Source organism: Amphiura filiformis, chromosome 4 (genome assembly GCF_039555335.1).
Source record: "Amphiura filiformis chromosome 4, Afil_fr2py, whole genome shotgun sequence".
In the NCBI taxonomy this organism is placed as follows: domain Eukaryota; kingdom Metazoa; phylum Echinodermata; class Ophiuroidea; order Amphilepidida; family Amphiuridae; genus Amphiura; species Amphiura filiformis.
Genome location: NC_092631.1, coordinates 14420837 through 14441345, shown reverse-complemented (window position 1 = coordinate 14441345; position 20509 = coordinate 14420837). Strand labels below are relative to the sequence as shown.

Sequence of the window (20509 nt, the reverse complement as noted above, 5' to 3'; positions counted from 1 at the left end):
ACATAGCTGCCGTTAGATGTTGGGTATCTGGTGTAGAAAGTGAATGTTGGAAGTTTAGATGAAGTTTGACTAAAAAAAACAGTGGATCAGAGAGCAATATGGATCTTTCTGTTATCCGGCCATGTTTAATAGCTTCATAGGAAAACGCACTTGTAGCAACTTTGACACAGTACTATGAAGCATTTAGAAGGCAATATCTATGCTGTATACAGCACTCAAATAGCATCTTATATCATGACTGGTTGTTCAATTTTAAATCTTTAGTCATTCAATTACACTAATTCAATTCTACAGATTTTTCACTTATCCGACCATTGCTTGGTCCCATCATGCCTGGATAAAAAGAGGTTGAACTGTACAAAAACAACATGCTTTATAGCCTTCAAACTAGCCATCTTCAATAGCTTTTTATACACTATAAATCACTATATAGTTAAGGCTATCTAAGGTAGATAGCAATACTGTAAGAAAAAGAGCCATATTATTAACACACAATGAACCAAAATCCTTAAATGGATATGAAAACATGTTCTGGTGAATCTCTGTCCCAGCACCTCCAATTAACTGTTTTCAGCAGGTTGGAAAGACCTTCCAACATTTAAATATCAGGGGTTGGGTGATGCAATGATTTTTTAGGGTTATTTAGCCTTGGCGACACAAAAAACACTTAAAAATCTCAACCAACCGATCCTACTTGGCAATTCTGTCCACCCATAGTTTCTTATCATATTTTTTTTTAAAATTATTTTAAACATTTTTTAACAATGCCCAATAGTGCTCAGAGGCTACTAATACTAAATTAAAGGGATTCCTACCGGACTTTACAGGACAGGGATATGGGAAGAGGAAAGGAACCTAAAGGAACCAACGACTACATGTACAGTGCATGAAGCAGCTATTAACATGATTGTATAGTCTCGGTTATTTATTAAACCTTCTGAATGTATTTTCCATTAGGTAGTATGCATTTCAATTTAATGTTCCCCCTGCCCCAAGCGATTGATACACACATGGTCGCAAACTGGCTATACATCACGTGGCAAGAAGTGAAAGGTTATTAAATTGCTATATTGGTTAATGGTTCACTCTCTATTGATTTACTGTTATAGCCAAAAAGGTTGAGGATAATTTTTGTGTGATAAAATTAAGATTAATATAACATGTGGGATACTAAAATAAATGTTATTATATGAAATCCACCATGGACCAGTTTTGTTAAACTGCATTTTTTTTATTAGAACAATGGAAATTAACATGATTGAAAACAAACTAATTATTTTATTGTTATTCATACCAATTGATGTTTTTCATAAAATAACAATAAAGGAATTCCTCAAGGTCCAAGCACAGACCCTACAGAGGCACATATAATGTGCAGTATGCATTATTATGATTCCGGTTAACTCTGTGAATGTGATTTCCATTAAGACCACACATGATTCGGAAATTGAACAATGATTGGGTAAATGAAATTGAAAGTTTTAACATTGTTTTTTCATAGCAAAACTGGCAAATGCTTTGGGAAAACAAATATATATGGTTGTTGAAGTATTTGAAAAAAAATAAATAAATAAAACGCCCAAAACCAGTATAATCAAATTAGAGTGAAGTCAAAATTTGTCTCAACTTGTGTGCTCAAAAAATTAACTAAAACATTTCTAAATAAGGATCATTGCATTTCAATTTCAGCTCATTTGGAGCATTTTTGGTTCAAATGACCTTTTTTGACCCCTGTGACCCCTTGGATGACCTCTGACATTAGGAAATATTTGTATTATATTCTTTGCTCCTTCCTCTTTCATTTGACATCACTCGGGGGTTCATACCTTTGTAGCATTTAAAGATATATGTCCATTTCAGACCAAAAGGTTAGTTAGGGACTTAGTAACCTAGTAACATACACTGTTAGAGGCTGATTTCATGGTTCAGCAAAAATGAGTGATACAAGAATAAAATGTTCCTGAAATAAAAGTTAGGATATCATTCTTATACATGTATGTAGTCTCTTCACCTTCAGGGCATCATAGCCATGATAGCATAATATGCATTTACGGATGAGTCACAGTGTATGTCGGCCTCAAAATATAAGTGAAATTAACTCAGATCACTCACCTGGTAAATGTGCTTAAAAGGCATCATGTCGGAAGCAACCCTGGATTCATAATAGTCATCAAAAATAATTACATTACATATTAATTAGCTAAGATGTCATATTTTTAATAGCCTTCACACAAAAATTCCTATATCTGATTAGATCATGGAAAATTTGGTTTACAATTGAAATTTTGCTTTTGACTACCTACACAAAGTAGTGGTTGATTGTAAAAAAAATGAATCCAATAATATCCAGAATTTTATTAAGATTGTTGTAGAAAAATATTATTCTTTCATCTAAAAACCCACGTTTTTCCTTTTGGCTGCCCAAGGTGCCAGACATTTTGTAAAATATTTTCATTTGAATATTTTATTGCTTTTGGCCATCTAGAAAACAATTACATTGGTCATTCAATTTTTCTCAACCTCCAGTCTGTGTGAGGTTCTTGCCCTTAGCATATTTATCTAAGAATGATTTGGAAGGGAATCAATGGGTATTTCTTGTAATCTGGTGGTAAATTAAACTAACAGGGAACATGAGCTTGGGTTTTTGTGTTTAAATCTTTATTTGAAAGCTTTGGGGTGACTGGCCAATTAGCATCATTTGAATTATCAGGGTTGCTGCTTCTGTATAATTATATGTCCAGGTTCCAGGCATTCAGTTGAAAAAAAAAATTGTCAAACTCTGAACAAAACATGGTAAGAAATACAAGGAAGAAAAGGGGAAAATAAGGTGGGAAAAGAATCGATATGAAAAGAGCAAACATGATTTTACAGTTATTGTCTTTAGTTTTGAACATTTTAAGGTAATAATCATACAAATAATGTACAAAATCCTATAAAAACTGTAGCTTTAGAAAAACAAGATTTCAAATAAATACAAAGGGCGGAAATGAAAATGAACATTGTTTGAATGGAGACACAGAACAAGTGACAAAACCTTTGTTGGACAAACTATTGATCAAGTTTATATACAAGTTTGTTTCATTCTCTGGTTTACTTTATGACTTGTTTGTTAGAGGATTCTATTTTGAACCCAGGTGAATTTTAGTTCAAACCCCTGCTGTGTATTTGGGTGAAAAACAAAAAGGAAATCCAGCAAAAAAAGTAAACACTTTTCACCGATCACCGCGATGGCATTGCATTGTGAATATATCATCAATATAATGAGTACACAATAATAGGTGATTGATTAAAACACAATATAAATGTAATTCCTTTTGTTGAGATGAACAGGAGTGTTGTTATCCTGTGAGAAACTTCTGCGGGGCAAATGTTGAACATGAACAATTGAACTTAAAAGACAAGCATACCTCGGTCCATAGGGGGTGGGAACTGATGGTCATTGACATTCTGACGTGGATGGGAACTGGATAAAACTACGATTTGACTTTGGATGTCTAATCCATTGTAATTGTTTAAGAATATTAGATGCCAGATAGTTTTGTGGAAGAAAGATTACAAAAACATATCTATTCTATGGTTCACCTCAAATTCGGAAGTGACATCAATGCTTTTTCGTGGTTGCACTGCAAGTATGTCACCAAACCACTCTTGTGTGCATGAGTGTGCACTTTGCACGATGAACTTACACATGATAAAATACTGCACCTTCGTCTCTACCAAACACGTTTTTGAGGTGCCCCAATTTGTACATTTCAAATATGCATGCCAACAATTTCATCATCTGTATAGAACTTTGTAATATCACAAAATATACCAAGATCTATTCTATTTTACAAAATTAGGCCTACTACAGAGTATAAATGGAAGTGCTATTTTACAAAATTAGGCCTACAACAGAGTATGTATGTAAAATGAACTGTGCATAAGAAAAATAGTTGATCCCCCTGCAAATCAACATTTTAGTATCCAACAAAAGTTCAAATATACATTGTAGCTTTATTTATTAATTCAATGCAGAATTTCTTTGCTATTATCTTCATACTTAAAAATAAAATCATATACATGTATGATAATTGCTTTTGTGGTTTCATCAGCTGTTCATATAGATAGCTTTTGTTTTCAGGGATTCACATTACTGCGGATCCGTGGTTGATGGTTTCTAGATAATTATCTGCATGTGCAAATTTATGATCATAGTTGAGAAAAGGTAGTCTCAAGCATAGATCCTCAAAACAAAAAATCCTGAGGTAATGGTTCTGTTTTTTGAAACTTACGAAAAGAGTGCTGACTGAGTAATTTTTTTTGGGGGGGTTTAAATGTTAAGTTTTTGAAATGGTGTCAAATAACATGCATGTTGTTATACCTATTATATGTAATGTTATGTTTACATAAGTTGCTCTGTTCATGATTTTTTCAGGTATTATATTCAGCAATATCACATATACACTGTATACATTGCACTATGCATACAAAATCCATAGTTTGGTTCGTGATATATATTGTTCCCTTCAGCTTAAATTATACATAGGTAAGGTATGATAGGTGACTTTGCTTTGTCATGTTCACAATATTCATTGGTTTTGTGTGTGTTTATTTATCGGTAAGATTGATTCGAAAAAATGTCCAAAAGTACATCGGTGATTTATCATTGGTATACTGCAATTACTTATCCTGTGAATGCTTGTTTTGTCTGCTTACTATTATTAGTATTAGCACAGAAATCATTAAATACAAGTTTCTATATAACTCACAATGACTGCAAAGTTTGACAATCATTGTCACAGCCAAATATTAAAGGGTAGGTTGTTTTTGAGATGCAGTCAAGCGGATAATGGGATACAGTCTAACAAGGCTTTGTCAGTTGTGCATTGCCAAGTCTGCCAACTTCTCCTTCCAAAGGTCATTTTACTTTTTCGGAACTGGCAATCAACGTTTCACTAAATGCCTGGAAGCAAAACTTGTAAAGTGAAGAATTTGGTATGCATCATTAGCGGTTTGGCCGTAGCAGAAGTTGCAGACGTGGGAGCCTCAGTTTGTCAGTGATTCTGTTCATCATCACTGTTGCGTTTTCTCATTACGCATTCCCTGGTAGTTCACTATAGTCAGTGAGCATGGTGGCGTTTTGTTTGCTGTAAACTTAGTAGCATCTGAAACTGCATTGTGTATGCAAGATTATATGTAATGCACTAACAACATTGGGACTGGATGTGTTATAGGAGAGGGAATGTGCTGCTTGTGTGATAACAAAATGTGGATTTTATAGTTGCTTTATGTGTATTGAACTTCACTGGAAATATAATACTACACCATAGAAGTCGGAAGCTTTCTATAGCTTTTATAGAAGCATCTCAGCTTTGTTTTGGTCTCAACAGAGTTCTTCACGAACACATTTTGCTTGTATAGAGTAGTGAAAAACCCCTTGGAACGCTATATTGTGTGATTAGTCATAGGTGGAATTTCATATCAGAAACAAGGGGCTGAGGCAATACTGTGGAATTCAACTGACAGGTTGGCATTTTATACACTTTTGGATCTTATGTTATGTTTTTCATCACTAGTCAATTTGACTATGTAGTATCACTTTCATGCAGATGTTAGCTGATTTAAAGTGGATTTTATCTGCCAACTCTTTGGTAAGTGTTGCTTGATTTTTCTCCAATGAAAATGTGGTAAAACTGGAAAAGCTGCAAAATAACATATTTGTTTCCTGTTGTGTACTAAAATGAGAGTTGAGACAGTGGTGTAGTGTTATAGGGAAGGGGCATGTGGTGCCCCCCAATCGATTTGAAAATTAAAAAATAGGAAATTACCAAAAAAATGGCTTGTGCCCCCCCCATCAGGCCCGGTGCCCGTCTCCACTGGGGACCGGTGCCCCCACCCACCCAGGATGACCAATGGCAAACTTTTTCTATTTTGAAAATATTTACTATAGCCATTTAGGGCCGATACATTTTTTAAATATAAAGATGTTTCTTCTGGATTTGTCATGGACTGAAATGCGGTAAAAGTACCACCAAAACAAAATTTGGGCACCCACCCTCAGGAAACAAACTTGTTTGTTATAGCATTAGTTAGTGAGTGGGTTGGATTTGCCAGCTATCTTTAAAGTTTTTAAGTGGCTTCTCTTTGTATTTTGGAGAAGGTTCATATAGTTCACCTGGGTGGGAGTTTATGTTGTTCTGTCATGATTGGGCTATTTCAAATGAGGTTACCTGAATTTCTATTTGAAATTCACACTACCTGTATGGGAGATTAAGGTCTTGTCTTCCATTGAGGGTGTATGGATTTCAACTGAAAATCTCATTGTGGTGGGTGGGAGTTAATGTAGTTCTGTGAGCGACATATCTGGAGTAATGTCCTACCATCAAACACGTACTGAGGATTGACTTTTGGCTTGTTGATCAATGCGCTATGCTTGTAGGCAATATGTCGGACATTGATAGGGTTCTTGATGGAATATACAGATTTTGATCACAATCATCAATGGATTTAACATTATTATCTGTGTTCAGCATCAATGTAGTCAAAACCATTGAAAAAATATTAAGAAAACAGAGGTCCGGGGATTATTTAGTATCTTGATACAAACAGTAGAAGTTTTGTGCTTTTAAGTATGCAAAAACAATGCCTGCTTTAAAAACATCTCAAAATATATTCATGTATTTATTAGATGCATACTCCTGAAGTGCTTTAATTGTTGCCATGGGTAGTATTACAAGATTTGAGACACTTTAAATGTTGCTATTTGAACTTATAAGAAATTCATCTTGGACTGATCATTAAGTCAGACATTGCTTTTGAAAAATGGGGCAGAGTTTTTACCAGAATTATGATTAAGCGGTGTTCCTGTAGTAAAGATAGTTGTCTCCATCACATTGTGTATCGCATTAGGCAGTTGCATTTATGATCCCGTAACATTCAACATAATATGTAATAGCACTAAACGTGAGAGTAATAAGAAGCCTAATTTATGGATGCTTTTAGAGTTGAAATCTGTCTGTTTTGATGAGCATGTTGGAATGATATACTTGAATACATGGATATTAAAATACATCTTATGAAACTTTGCTGATGTCAATCCATGTTATTATGTACTCAATTTAGAGATGTTACAAATCAGAAATGTTGAATATCGGTTAGAAAACTTAAAGATTTCTTAGTAAAATTGGTCATGTTTATTTCATGATTCTCGTATAGCCTACAACTTATGTAGTGCTGCTTTGAATTGGGTTTTGAATGCTTTAATGTTGTACATCTTATGAAACTTATTTCATGACTCTGATATAGTGCTGCTTTTAATGCTTTAATGTTGGACGTCATCTAGCAATATATGACTGATATCATGTTATTTAAATTTTCAACAATTTTATTATTAATTTCAATATAAAACTAAGTTTCAACTGAAACTGAAGTTCTGTGTCTATACAAAATTGTTCATCAATGTATAGTATACTTGAAGTGATATTGCGATTCATCTTGTCTTGTATTATGGTAATAATATTATATTGAGACACTCAGGGCCATATATGCAGGATTTGAAAAATTGTGAGAAAGTTAGGAAATTCACCTTTCAAATTTTCTTTCCCCTCATTTTTCCTTTTTCATTTCTTCATACACTCAAAAAATAACAAAGCAACTGGCTTGCACTTGCCCAAGTGTAGCTACAGCCCCGGAGACACTCTTCACTGCAAAGAGTTGAAAATCCAAAACTGTGATATGAATCTCCCTCACGCAAGTTCCGCAGAGAACAGCAGTGTGTTATATTATAAGATAAGGGAAGAGTAATGTGAGCTATGTAACAGATAGTGAGATTAAGTTAGTATGTCATCTACTGAAGATGTAAACATGAGTAGTAGTAGCAAGTGTATTGGTAGCCTCAAGGATCCAGTCTGGCTTGCTTCAAAACAAAATATGATTAGCTGTGCTGACTTCTAAGCTTGTCCGAGTATCAGTTACTCAGGTACAACAAGTACGTGGTAACAAATGAAAGGTAGTTCTGCTATTGAACTTTCTTGATATTTTAGATCAAAAGAATACTTTTGTATAAATTTTGGATTGGATAACTTATTTAATAATAGAGCATTTCAAATTGTGAAGTGTTAATGTTGTTATAAAGTTAGTATAATCTACTGAAGATATGAGTAATTCTCTTTTGTATTACAAGAATTGTTGTTCTATAGTCATATTTTTATTTTTGTTAAAACTAGGCTTGTCCAAGTATCAGTTACTTGGGTACAACAAGTATGTGGTAGCAATAAAAGGTAGTTCTACTTTTATGAAATTTTAGGTCAAAAATATTCTTTTGTATAAAATTTGGATTGGATAATTTATTTGACAATGTCAGATCATTTTAATTGTAAAGCGTTATAAAGTTAGTATGTTATCTACTGAAGATTTAAACACGAGTATAGTAGCAAGTGTATTCTCTTTTGTATTTCAAGAAATTGCAACTTTGGATTAAAATTTTCAGGTTAGAATGACAAAATGTGGCCATGCATTTTCCTTGAAATCAGTACCTATGGTTACACTGCATGACTCTGTATAACCAACTTGAATGTTGGAATGAATAATGTCCCAGCTGATTGCGTTAAACCTGAGGCTGGAGTAGAGATTTCAAAAATAATCTCAAGACCTGTAATGGTGCCCATTATTCAAGTTAAATGAAAAACAGGGGACCCAGTGATATCTCGCAAGGTAATAGACCTTCAGCAGACAACACAGGTTATGTGGCGGTATATTATGCAAAGCAAAGATGGTTGACCTAAACTTGCACATGAAAGAAAAACATAGGATTTGCAAGTATCAATCAGCACATCCAAATTTTAAAAGGCCCATCAGTGATCCCAGCGGAAATGTGCAAAATTTAAAATTTGGTATAAATTGCTTAGAAGTGAAGAATAAGTCAATAAAATTATCATTAGGTATTTTTGCAATGAAAAATTTAGCTTAAAAAAGAAATAGAAAACAGCAATATTGACCAAGAGAAAACCCCAAATAATTGTAGCAATTTCTCTATATACTTGAGTCGAGAAATCACAATTTCATGCAAAATATCCAATTTTGCCTTTCATACACATCTGTCAGCTCAACCACTAGCTCAACCACTAGCAGACTATACTACTAACAAAGGTATAAAAAAACTGAATTTTTATGATTTTTACGATTTTATGAATGAGCAAATCATTGAATAGGCTTTTGAAACACTTTTATTGTAAAGTACTATACACTCAATTAATATAGGGTGACTTTCAGGCTAATCAGAACTGACTAATCAGTACTGTTAAAAAGTTACTAATCAGCGCTCCGGTGAGTGTAACAAATTTGAGTAGCGTAGAAGTATAATTTTGCTTTCTATTTACGTTTACCGCTATACATCATTATATCACTAGTCACTATTTTATATTTCTTCATATTTTGTTCATATTTCATTACTTCATTTGGGGCACCAGTGAACACTAGCTGTAACCACACCCATTTTCTTAAAAGGTATATGGACTTCATCTTCCATTAAGAAGTGTGAGACCTAACACGCTTAATGTTGCAGACATTTAGTATGTGTCATGTCTTATCACTTCCAGCAAGAAGTGTGATCTCATAACACATTTCTATCCCGAGGATGTTATTGCGTTCTAAACCGGCAGCTGTAAGTAATAGGATTAAGCGTTGATACCCCTGCACTCCTCTTTCTAATTAATTTAAGATTACGTGTGATGTACAGGATGGAAGAAGCATCACTTTCATCTCCTTGGTTGGGTGTTTATGTGTTTAAGGAGAGGTCACATTTATTGTATTATTATTGGTGACTAAGTAATTGTGTATCAAACGGTATCAGTTGCCGGCTCTCAAATTTGTGGCCTGTAAATAGTGACATGATATGATCCACTCTCAGGCCAAAAGATGGAAAGTGTGAAATTAAGGAGCAAAAATAAAAATGTAAAATATAACATGTAACATAAATATGGATGACATAAAGATGTTCTACGCTTTGAAATGGAGTAGCCTATGTACATGTAGATGTTTGACCTATGGAGATTTCAACATTGGTAAGCTTATGCACTGGATAAGATGATAATTACAAATTTGTAAAAAATATCACTCTTTGATCTTTAATGGATCACTCAGATTGATCTTAGTGGGTCATTCTGATTGTATCATTTATATGTATATATCAATCTTTTTTTTTAAATTTTATGATTTGTGCAAAATCAAGATATTGAGAAAAACTTTTTTTATTTAATCAAGTCTCACTAATCAAATATGTCTTGATCAGTATCGCAATTCGCTCGCTGAACTTGAATCTTGAATATAGACAACTCTGTAACCTTCACCCTGTATTAAATCAATTATACCCGGCAAAAAGCTTCTAAATCTCAACCCTGGAATGGGTTGTTCCAATTAATATTCATACACCCCATGGAAGACATGGTTTTAATCTCCACACAGGAGTGTGAATTTCAAATGGAGTCACCCATTCAGGTAACCCCATCTAAAAACACACTCCCTGTGTGGAAAGTTAAGGTCATGTCTACCATAGGGGGTGTATGGATTTCAACTGGAATTGCCCAATGTATCATCAGTATGAAGATTGGTTCATTGCAGGATGGGAACATTATTAAGCTTGATTGGTTTGCACTATTGCTGCTGATGAGATTAAGGGTAGACGAGGTATTGTTGGTCGAAGCAACCTAAGAATCGATTTTCATTATCTAGATCAATATATTATTGAAAATTAACACCTTGATGTTTTGCAAAAGTTCATTCTACAAATCATATACTCTGCAAACTTGCTTAATTTATTGTTGTTAATTAGTTATGTACGTTTTACAAAAGTGTTGTTGTTTCAGCCCTCTTCACAACGTAACTCAAGAACCGCAGCACCTATAAAAGTATATCTGTGATATTTTAATTCTTCTACACGCCGCTATGAATTGAGCAATGCAATTTTTGCCAAAGCTCACTACCATTCAGAAGATGCTGTGAACTACCATATCACAACAGTTTAAAATAATTAATAACCTTAATGCTCAGGGTAGTGGGGTTTAGAGTAAAGATGCAAATTGTTTCTGTTATTGAAAATAATAAAATTGCTTTTAACTTCTATAACACTACACATGCTATCTTCAGTAGATAGCACACAGTTTTGCTGATGTGATTATGCGTTGTAGTACAATGAAAAGTTATCATATCGTACAGATGCAAGCTTATTTCTGTTATGAAAATTTATCTTCAGTAGATAGCACTTATTAAAATATTTTGCTTAGCCTATACTTTGTTCTTCTGAAGCAACATTTTGTAACACTGCATGTGCTATCTTCAGTAGATTATCAGTTGTTCTAGTTAGCCCATAGCACTAGTGTGTCCATCTTCTGGTGCACAAAGCATGATTTGTAACATTGCATGTGCTATCTTCAGTAGATAGCACTTTCTGCATATGGTAATAGTAATGTGTTGTCGTTTGGAAAGTGATAAAATTGGGATTAACACTCACAATATGTGCTATCTTCAGTAGATAGCACTTTATCAATTGTTCTCTTTATCCTATACTGTGTCCATCTTCCGGTGTGCAAAGCAACATTTGTAACACTGCATGCTATCTTCAGTAGATGGCACTTTCTGCATAATAATGTGTTCAAATCTTGCGCTCCATGGAAGGTTAATGGAAGTTTTTCACATTGAGGAGCAGTAACAATACATTTTCTTGGGTTGTGCTGTAGCTCAAATCGAATTTTTGTTGCATTAAAGGTACTCTCTGATTTCTGTCAACATAGTCTTCTAAATAATTGAAATATTTTGATATCTTACATGTATCTTCCTTTAATAAAGTTTAGATGTATGTATTGTACAAGTTATGCCTGGCATCAATTCAGTGATAATTGATCACATCCATGTTACATGATGTTATACATGATTATATTCTTTTCATATTTCTCTGTGATTTATTTTGATTATCTTTCCTATCAAATGACAAATATTTGTCATATCTTGACAGTATAACTGATTTTTCTGATTTCTTATCACAATTTGTAAGCCTAACAATCATAATAATTCTTTTCTGAAGCATGCTAGCACTGCTTTAGTGTTAACAATGCTTTACTACAGATCATTAAATTCATATATGAAATTTTAAAAAATCATTAATGACGCCTGGTCATTGCACTATATTTGATACACTTGAACTATTTCATTATAGTTTGACATCGACATGTATAGGATATTATATTATTGATTGTCAAAGTCATAATATAATGCTGTAACTGTATACCAAAGCGATATTAATTTTATTTCCCAATTTCATGTGGAAATTGACGAGCATAATAAGGAAAAATTGTGCCGCAAGGTACATAATATTGTCGTCAGAAACAAAAAGTAATATACTTTGCAGCATGGAAAGAAATGCAGTATGGAATGTCAATGTTTCACATAGCTTAACCAATTTACCCAATTTTAAAAATGGGAAATATCTTTACCGCCATAAGGTTTTTGCTAACAGTTCATATTTCAAAATGTGTCATGAATTCTTGAGGATAATATTTTGTAGCAGTATAGGTGTTTTTTTCATCATTAATGGATAACAGGTACCTCCAATTTTGAATGTATATGGAGTAAAATCGGCTGTGTCAGTTGCAAAGAAGACAATATTATTAAACAATATGCAAATCTACAGATTGATTTTGATTGAAATGCTGGGCTGTATAAAAACAGTGGTATACTTACATTGCCCTGGATAAAGAAGAAATAAACAAACAAGAAGACCATCCCCATAAGTAATGGGGGGGGGGGGGAATGGTGGCCAAATGCCCCCAGTCAGAACTCTTCCTCCCCTCCAGTAAAAACCCAACATTATGAAAATGTCCACGTTTTACGGCAAATTTGTGCAAAATTTGTTGATTTTGCCCCCCTGAAATTCACTTTGCCACACACTGAATATATTGATTTTGACCCCCCCGGAAATTCCCTTCCCCCCTCAAAATCCTGGTGCTGCCACTGATTATCACATGAATACCGGTATACTGCATTTGAGGTTTGACCTGCTTCTCCTATTCCTCAATAATTGATTCTCATTTGTATGTAACAATAACTAATGGTTATTGTATTGTCTTTCTATTTGATACACAGATACATGCACCGAAGATGTAAAACAATTCCTCATCTCCATCAACCCAGCTCCATCTTCTATACCAGCATCTTACGTCAAGTGTACTCAACTCATAGCTGAATTCTGCTGACTTGCAAAATTCACTATAAAGTCATCTATTGCTGGGTTGTAGTAAACACAGACAGCTTCAATATTATCAAATCTGAACAACTTGTTATTTCTGGATTTGGGATAAAATTGAATTAGACTCGTCTCTATACCGTGCTGCCAGAAGGCCGTTGAGGCTTACAGATACCACTGCGGTGTCATCTTTGCGAGTCACCCGACGGATATTTTGTATAACTGAGAATTTATTGGAGTAAACAGGTAAGATATAGAACAATTTGGTTAAAATTATAAGAATCATTAGGCCCCTACTTTCCCCTCAAGAGATACTGCTTGACATATTTGACATGATTAAAGAAAATGAGATTCTTGTCAACTGCGATCAATTTCCTGGATTTTTTTCACCGTAATATTATTGCAAAATTAACAGGGTACATTAAGCTCACAATCTCAGCTTTATGTCGCTAAAAAAAGCTCAGAATGGAAATTTAATATTTCTTTTGCGGTCTAAATGGTTGAATGCAACATGCACTGACATACAATAGTGGACTAATCGCACCAAATCATGGTGGTTTCCTACATGTTTCCCTATTGTATGTAGCATTCAGTAGTTACCCGCTTTTTGAGTATCAACCAATTTCACAGATGACATCCAATTCAATATGCTTAATCATTTCACATATGATGTGAGGGCATGATGGTGCAGTGGTAAATGCTCAGATGTATAATCACAAAATATCTTGGTTCATGGGTTCAAATCCCTGCAGCACCAGCGTGTTGTGCACTTTGGGAAGGCATCTTAACCATTTACCTAACTTGCCTCATTCCACCCAGGTGTAATTAGAAGCTGTTAGGGATAATTTCAATCTAAGTACTGAGAGGAGTTGCTCTACGGTTGCCCCCTTGAAAGCGAAATTATTCTGATGTATTTCAGTGGCAACAGAATAAATAAGTGTTGTAGCACCTCATGGTGAAGTGCACCTTAAATTATCATTTGAATTATCATTATCATTTGTTATTTGAAAAACATACTTAAAAATCTTGTCATCATGCAAAAATACCTCGGAGTTCATCAAAACTAAATGTACATGTAGTATGAAAGGTATATCATCTTGCAGTGAATATTTACATCAACACGAAGAATAATAAAATAATAGCTGTGGGTTTTACACCTGTAACCCTGCAAACAAGTTCATGCTCTCAGTATTAGTATGGAAAGTAAAAGATGTTTTGCAGCATAACTTTAAGTCATGAATTATGGAAGTCACACATCAACACATAACCAACATTATGTTAAGGGTATAAATACACACACCGCCTCTGTCTGCATTCTGTAGAATTGTCAATAGCAATGATTTTCTGAACTGTCTTTGGGCGCACTTTTCTCCCATGATTGGAAATCAATTGTCTGGTCGCATGTGCATGTTTAGCAAGCGAGGAGGATGCAGAAATGCGGGATCTGTACTAGAATTTGTTGAAGATAGTAGATGTGGTATAATAGACGTGTACAAACATCACTAGCATCTAGATGGGTCAGTTCCCTTGGATTGTAAAGAGCCAAGCATGAGTACCTAAGAAGTGGGAAAAAAGAATGCCAATAGCACTTCTCACTTTTTCACAGTGAGTCTTGGGATTTAACTTAATTTAAGCATCTGTAGTTCGTTTTTAAAGCAACAACTGATTTCCGAGGCTTTTAACAAATCGTGGGGAGAAAATTTATCAGCCACAGATTTGGCAGCTGTGGATCTGAAGTAAAAATTATAATTAGATCAAATATAATGCTTCTTGATGAGTCTTCAAAGTTGTTTTTTAAATGAGAAATATTTAAAATGACAGTATCAATTTCATCAATGAATATCAATATGAATATTAACTTAAGTCATGAATTATGGAAGTCACACATCAACACATAACCAACATTATGTTAAGGGTATAAATACACACACCGCCTCTGTCTGCATTCTGTAGAATTGTCAATAGCAATGATTTTCTGAACTGTCTTTGGGCGCACTTTTCTCCCATGATTGGAATATGAATATGAATATGAATAGTTATCAGCCAATTTAGCTCTGCTCGTCTTCCTGCCTAAATTTAATAATAGATAGCATCACATACGGAATGTATATATGGGAACAGTTGCATTTCAATTATACTGAACATTTCATTATATAGACCAACTAAAATCAATGAACCACACGCAAACACAATTTGAGAAATGGGAATTGGAATAGACAGTGTGTGTTCGCCAAAAGCAAAGCTGAACATTTACAAATGTTGGCTGACTTTTATGTGCTGTGGAAATAACATAGGGGCAGTTTTGAGTCCCATGAGTCTGGCAGCACATGGCTTTACTTGACCCTATGTCTTCATCGTTCCTCAGCACACTTCCTTCACTAGGATCCAAAACATGCTCATCTATCAGGGCACGGTTCTTTAACCCCAATACAACTGTACATTCATTGAATGACCTCTGAAAATTTGGGTACAAAAACTCATACCCTGCAACTCGAGGTCAAATTTTGCACTATGATTGTTTAATTGAGGTTATTGAACTATGCAATTGGAATGAGGCTATTGTGGTCCATAGTGAGCTTGTTCTGATGTTGGATGAACCTCATGAGATCTGATATCGGGGATGAGTGATGCTTAAACATGCAAACATGGAAATGGCACTTCTCATGAGGGTTCTGCACTTCTGTTATTTCAAAACTTCTGCCATGATTTTGTTTGGATGGCTGGTACAATTGTAGTATGGTTGTTATTATAAAGGCAAAGCTATTGCGGCTTGTTTCACTGATCCCCACTCATGGTCCAATACTTTTCATGGATTGATGACAGTCTTGTTTGGTCCATTTACTACAAGATGACAAGTTGTATAAATTCCTGATATTCCTCCAGATGTTGTTTGCATAGTTACCACATCAAGGTGGAAAATGTTGGCACACTTGTGCAACATTTTAAAAATACAATAACTTATCATAAAAAATGAGAATTTAGGACCAGAGGGCCCTATCTGCAATAGCTGCCATGCGTCATCTGGTTAGAACTTAGATCGTGGTATACAATATAGAATGCAGATTGTCAAAATGTAGGCCTATATTGCAGATAGGACCTTCATGCCCTAAACCCTCGAAAAGCAAATTGGAGAATTCAGTTATGTTATGATTTGGAAGCAGAGCCTCCCCTTTCTTGTGCCCTTCCCCAACCCATCAATGCTGGAGGCTTTATAAAACCGTAGATTATTTTTTGATAATCTATGATAAAACATGGCTTTCCTCATAAATAGTGATGTCATAGATTGGAAGGCATGGTTTAATTAGTACATGAAACTATCAGGTCCAAATTACTATCCGGTATCTTTTGTCAACATTTGTGGACCAAAATGACGCAGATCGGCTATATCATTCATACATATTATGATATGAGATATATTACAACAGAAAATGAGACTCAAAGTGAAGTATATAGACATTTGTACTTTCTGCCTAGGTTCTTTACCATTATTATGTATAATGCAATTAATGAAAGAACTCACTGTGTGTGTGTGGGAATGTTTGTGGGTATAGGGGGTATGGTTGTGTTTCTTCATTCATGTGCATGTGTGTTTTCAGGGGAGACATGAATGTGAATTGACATATGTACAAAAAAGGTGCCATATAATCTTGTTCGTAACACCTTTACTTCAGGACTTAAAGGTTGTTAAATCAAGCACACATATCCATTGTATAATGGAATTGCACATGATTGCCAACTTTGGTAAACTTTATAGATTGGTCATTTGGTAAATGTGAGGCACCAGCTTCATGTCTTGGCAACACAACCATAACAACTTTTCCATTTAGATCGACATGCAACAAAAAACAAACATTCAATATACAAATGTGATACTTTTTGTCATGCTTCCAACACCCTATTCATGTCTGTCTCAGATTTACACATCAGACTCAATAGAATGAGACTGAACAATGATTAAAACAAGTTGGTAGCTTCTAGTGTGATTTGATCAGGGAATGTGTATATAGGCTAGTGAAGTTACGTAATCAATCAGATTAAATACCATAGCAATAGGTGAAAACAATTGTGAACATATCGCGCTGCACTACAAGCAGGTTACACTCATCACCTGTGTATGTTTGCAATCATAGATTTCAAAGATATTAATCTTACAGGTGCAAGTGATCAGCATGATATGGTTCAATACAGAGGTACCGCCATTAACGTATCAGTGCAGTGCGGTATATTCAAAAATTGTTTTCACCCATTGCTATGGTAGTTAATCCGATTATTACGTAACTTCGCCAGCGTATGAAGGGACTGGATTTGCAGGACCAATGTCAGAAACAGCACAAGTGAAAAAAAGAAAATCAAATTCTTTTGTATTTCCTCATCATGTTATTAGCAATAATATAGCTTTATCTTAAAAACCACAAATAATGTTGATGCACTTTCCAGCATATTGTCATTTGTAACCTATTTAATGTGTTTAATGAACAAGAATATTACATGAACATTGACCTTGGCCGACAGACAACTTATTCCGCTTGTAAAGTAGTAGGCCCTACATGTATCCAAAATTCTAAACCTGTACTTTTTATCCTGTAGCATGTTTACACAAAGTAACATTCAGAATATATATTTGACTGGATTAATGTTTGTATAGCTTGGTACAATGTGGATAATGTTACCGCATAAAATACATGGTATATGGTAGGTATCCATGCTAGGCCTGGAAAAATAAAACCATTGCCAAACATGTTTCATCAACTTCTGATGTCATCTGTGGTTGAAACTACATACATGTGTGACCTACATTATATATCATCAATGAATATACATTTGATGAATTTGGCCTACATTAATTTTTTCTTTAGTGCCAATAGGCCTATTTATTACAAGCTATATTTAGTTTTGAAAAATGCATGTATGGTAAATGTTTGAATTGATGACATACCCTAGACAAGAAATGATGTAATTTGTACTGTAACACTTCTACATGTAGAATATATCGACTGCTCAGTGCCACAAGTAGGTAAGTGCAATAGCTGCCATGTGTAGCTGCCATTTGTAGATGAGTACAATATGTGTAAATTGTCAAATGTTCACAGGGCAGCTATTGCATTTACCCACTTCTGGCACTGAGCAGATGATATTTGCAATTTAGTAAATGATGGGAATCAATCAAGCTGCAGGCTTTTTTGTTCTCTACTGTTACAATGCAAATTGGATCAGAATTTTAAAAGTTAGTCCTTAAAAAGAATATAATCATACGGTTTTCTCAAAAAACATTTCATAATCAGGATTAATGTTGTTTTCAGTTAGCGCAGAAGTTACCATGGTAATAGAGCTGAAAGAAGCAAAATAAATGGAATTAAGTGGAGGCCTTTTGAAGTTGTAAACCAAGATAAATGTGAACGTAAAAACTGATACGATCTCTGAAATGTGTAAGATGTTGCTAGTTGCTTTTAGCCTTTAATTCCTAACATTAGGCATGTTTAATTTTACCCTTTATCACCAAAATTGAACATGGCATGATTTTGTTCATTTCCGGAGAAGGATTCCACGAACAAAGTGAGAGGAAACAAATGCAGGTGCTTATTTCTGACTGGTGTGATTAACACGGCTCCTGTTTGATAATCTTTTGAAAGGTTCTCATCAATCAGGCTCCAATGGTCCAGTTATCACCATCTATCTACGTACAGGGTTGCCACCTTATCCACATGATTGGGCTCCTTAAAAATGGTGTGCCGCACCTCAGAAAAAATCAGTGTGCTTTGTTTTGCACAGTGCATGGTTTCTTATATATTTACTCATTTTCCCTGGTCTTTTTCACTGGTTTTAGAGTCTGTGGGATAATTGTATGGACCACCCCTAGCATAACATTGGGGGGTTAACCCCTCTCCCCTCCCCCAGAAGTGCTGAAAATTGCCCTTTTCAAGTGTTTTATAACCGATTTGTTGATCAAGCTTGATATAGAGGAAGTATACTGAAGTGCTTAAATCTGCCTAAGATGTCCAATTAGGTGATATTTTTGCTAAATTCAGTTTTGTCCTTTCACTGAATATTTAGGCGACTTAAGCATTGCTTATTGCTGTGGTGCTATAGTTTGTTTGGTGATGTTTTTTGTTACTGCGCGTGTCAATCAAAACGCCCGTGTAAATTCACACAGGCGCGTGCCACGGTCATGTATTACACAACTAGTGTAAGTGCTGTGCCTACTACGTGCATGTTGTTCTATATCAATACACATATTATACGATGTTATGATTCTCATTTTTCAGGACAATTTTTTTTCGCCTTGCATTTGGCGTGCAAAATTTTGGCAACCAGGTCTTAATATTCCATAATTTCATAGAGTTAGTCATGTTAGTATTACTTGTATTGAACAGCTAAAATGGCAGCTGATTTTTCAAGTATCCATATTATAATTATGATTGATAAAAATCTTCTCCTTTTTTTTGGTGGGCCTGTTTTTGCTATTGTGTGTGTGTGTTTTTTTCTTTGTTTTATTTAATGATTAGAGGAGCATAGACCCTGAGGCAACAAAATAGTAAGGTGCAGTATCAGCAGGGGTGGTGCCAGCATTGAATATTAGTGGGGGCAAAAGCATAAATGGGGTTCCAGGGGGCTAGGCACCAGGCAGGGGTAGGGGCAGAGACCTGTTTGGGGGCTCTGCTGTCACTGCCGCATTTTAATGAACAATAAGGTATAGAAAACCCATAAAATCTTCACAATTTAACATTACATAATACAACATCACAGAAATGATTAAGTTATAAAAGAAACATGTTTCTCCTTCTTTAGGGGGAAATTGCCCCCTGTGGTCCCCCCAAGTATGAGCCATTTAAAGGAGTATTTTGTGATTCCAACATCCTCTGTTATGTTTCAGTAGATATCCACAAAAAAGCTCATTCCCAAAATTTTATTTGATATTGATTTTCCATTTGCATGTTAATAATCATTATTATGTGTATAGGCTTCATACTAGACTACATGTGTTGTGTAATCTGACTCTAAACAGAACATAAATACAAATTTGATATTTTTTTGCCAAATCTGCAAAAAAGTTTTTGCACACAAACACTATGTAGCCAGAGATTTCCAATGGTATAAAAATCTCTTTTTTAGGAAAGTGGGGAATGAGGCTTATTGATCACAATGCATGCTCCTCAGAAAATGAATATGGAATTGAAGAATAACTTGTACTGAATGTTCAAATTTACTGGAAGAAGAATCCTTGAATAAGAAGCCAAAAAATGACATCTATATTTAAATATAGCATTGGGTCGGTGCATGCCCAAGGCTTGCAGG

The 20509-nt window shown here is 34.8% G+C and overlaps 1 protein-coding gene across 5 annotated transcripts in view; it reads left to right on the top strand.

Moving 5' to 3' along the window:
• LOC140150576 (ly6/PLAUR domain-containing protein 6-like) overlaps window positions 1-20509 on the top strand; it is a 71517-nt gene that overhangs the window by 26439 nt on the left and 24569 nt on the right. For 3 of the 5 annotated variants that reach the window (XM_072172611.1, XM_072172614.1, XM_072172610.1), the window contains one exon: window positions 13117-13462. The gene's annotated coding sequence lies outside the window, so the exon portion shown is untranslated. Of the gene's footprint in view, window positions 1-5084; window positions 5634-13116; window positions 13463-20509 lie in introns of those variants that run through there. The other 2 variants (XM_072172613.1, XM_072172612.1) reach the window with 2 other exon arrangements.